Source organism: Sinocyclocheilus anshuiensis, unplaced genomic scaffold, assembly GCF_001515605.1.
Source record: "Sinocyclocheilus anshuiensis isolate Anshui unplaced genomic scaffold, SAMN03320099.WGS_v1.1 scaffold1065, whole genome shotgun sequence".
NCBI lineage: Eukaryota > Metazoa > Chordata > Actinopteri > Cypriniformes > Cyprinidae > Sinocyclocheilus > Sinocyclocheilus anshuiensis.
In genome coordinates this window covers 1,113,554-1,116,557 of record NW_015555804.1, presented here as the reverse complement: position 1 = coordinate 1,116,557, position 3,004 = coordinate 1,113,554, and positions in this window count along the sequence as shown.

Here is a 3,004-nt window from a genome sequence, read left to right as displayed (position 1 = left end):
CCAATCGTGAAACAGCTGTGTCGTCATCAGCGCTCCTGCAGTCGCTCTGAACAAGCTGCCCAGCTGAGTCAGCCGGCTGCTCTCGAAACGCTCTCGCGGTACTTTGATGCCACACGTGACAGTGACGTAGCGTCGGCGCTTGTTCAAGTCGGACAAAATTTCTAACCGGCATGCACTGCTTCAAGTCAGCCGCCGATCGGTTTGCGCGGCGCCGCATGAAGTCGAACGCACCTATTTGACTCTGCAGTTAGCACCACTTGTAACTTCTGCCAGATGTAACCACGCCCCTTCTTTCTATGCTGCATTGCGTAACCAAGTGGATATAACTGCAGACCGGAGATCTCCAAAATGGGGCGTGAACTCCAAAAGTGGGCAGAACCTCCAAAATGGGGCGGGGTCTCGTCGCGCAAAGTCTTTCACCATTGGCTCTGGCTCCAGCCAATTGTCATTGACTTACATTTCAAAATAAAACTTCATAAATTAAACATTGTTTCTAGTTCATCTAAAATAAAATATGCTATATAAGTAAATATTATCTGTGAGAGCAGAGCCCAAAGCTTGTGGCCAGTGGTGTTCGGACTGGAGTTTGAACATCTGCTTAATGATATAAACGGGAATCACCCACGAGCTCTCCCGCGAGCCGTCCCAGCGCAGCGCAGCGCAGGGGAGAAATTCGCAGGGTAGGAGGGGGTAGTGACGCTGGGTGTAACTAAAAAGGTGCCATTTTCCGGTGAGGTCCGGTTGGGGAGTTACGGAACGATTTCATATCGCTGTAACTAAAAAGGTGCCATTTTCCGGTGAGGTCCGGTTGGGGAGTTACGGAACGATTTCATATCGCATAACCTTATTAACTGTTTATCTCCTGAACTGCATCTTTCTTTACCACGCTATTCAGCGCCAATCCCGCCTTGCAGTCAGTTTCGCTGGTTAAGGTTAGGGTCAGGTGTGGGGTAGGTTTATGGGTTAGCATTTTTTGTTGCAGTGTAGGAAATCCAACACTTTAATTGACACAGCCAATAATATCTTTAGAATCAGCTGTGGGGCGGAGTTTGCACTGAAGTTGACATGCGTGTCATGTGCCTGTGTGTCAATGGGAGGAAGCCACGCCCTATTTTGGAGCTCCCACCCCGTTTTGGAGTTCCCACCCCCATTTGGAGATCACCAGGCTGCAGTTATGCCCTTCTCGGCGTAACCGTATGTTTACCTGTCAAGGTCAAGCGGAATCACATCCCGTGTTAGAGCGCTCAGCTCCGACCAGCGATGAAAATCTGTCTCGTCTTGCTTCTTTTTTGTCTCATTGCTTATGGTCTTTTTATTTTATTCCGCCTTTTATGACCGTTAAAACGTTTTTGGTGACAGATGACATGAGTATTTCACACGCTACACACCATCAAACTTCTAATCTCTCCGTTTCCCGGCTACCCATATATGGACTGCCTTTCTTTAACGCACTAATTGATTGACAGGCTGCTTCAAAAGGCCTTTTGATTGGCTAATCTGAAAGCGCCCCGCCTCTACTTTTATTGTACTAGATCAGATATGCGCGATATGTTGGGATAGTTATTTTAGTTAAACCTTTCAGGGAGTTGACTAATTTTCAAAACTTTTTCTAAAGTAGCTTACAGCACCTGTAGGGGCTAAATCTAATACTTTAAGCTACTGAGTTGTTTGATCCCGGAGTAAATAGGTTGATGCGCGTTCTTACTTTGAACGTTGTTTACTTCCTCCATTAGAAACGAGAAGACCATTCTTCTGTTTGCATCACCATACACAATTTATTGGCTCCACAAACCACCAGCGTGCATAATGTCCAATTTAGTATCCAATACATACACTAAAAGAAAGTCTTACAAACGTCCATCATCTTTCGCGCAGTTGCGGTCAAAAACCATTTGCCATTCCGGGTCAAACACCTACACTGAAATCTCTGGAAGGTTCACAGAGCCACTCAATGGTCAAAATGAGAATAACACATCACCTTTTTACACACATTTAGGCTCCTACAGCACCTGTAGGACTACAAAGCGGATATATGTGGCAACATATCCACAGATAAAGTTTCAGCAGGTTGCATGTTAAAGGGGTCATATGACGTTGCTAAAAAGAACATTATTTTGTGTATTTGGTGTAATGCAATGGGCCTCATGCATCAAACATTCGTAAATAAAGGAGTAAATTCTGAGTAATTTGCGCGTAAAACGGACCTTCCCGAAAACTCTCCTCCGAATTCACAAACACTTCGTACACATCAGATTTGATAGTTAAACATGCGTATGTTAATAAATTCCAATCATTCGTAAATAGGGCGCTCGTGCACGCTCATTCACAATTAGCATAATCCCCGCCTATGAATTACAGCTACGCAAATTGCGTGTCCAGGAACGCAGTGGAATATTCTGGTCTACTTTCTCAGGTTTGGCTCCAGTATATTGCATAAATGCTAAAAACACTAATAGGTCATATGCCTAACAATAAATATTCAATAACGTGTGTCCACAAAAGCGTTTTTAGCCAGCTGAAAAACTGCCAGGCGCTCTTCTTAAAACGGCCAGCTGGTGGTGCTGGAGGACGCTTTGGTGGCACAGCGTTTTTCTAGCTGAGCCTGAGAGATGCTTTGGATGCTATGATTTGAAATATCCACGGCAGTAACATATTACTAGTATCTCATTTTAAGAATATTACTGAATATAAAAATTCAGTAACCAGCAATATGAACTTCTCTGTTGTTCAGTTGTTGTACAATTAGGATGATTGGTCGGTGTAGTATTTGTCCCGCCCCTCCTCCATTGATTGGACGGCTGGGTAAAAAGTGACAGTGACAAGCATCAACTCCCAGCTACCAAAAAAAAAATCCGGGGCAAACGAACTTGTAAAATATTATGATGGCAGTGCATCAAAATTCAGTGTCATCAGTTTGCCAAAAAGAACACAGAAAGTTTTACGCACCATTTACACGTGGTAAGGAGCAGGTGTACATTTCTTTCGTACCAACTAACATTTTGAA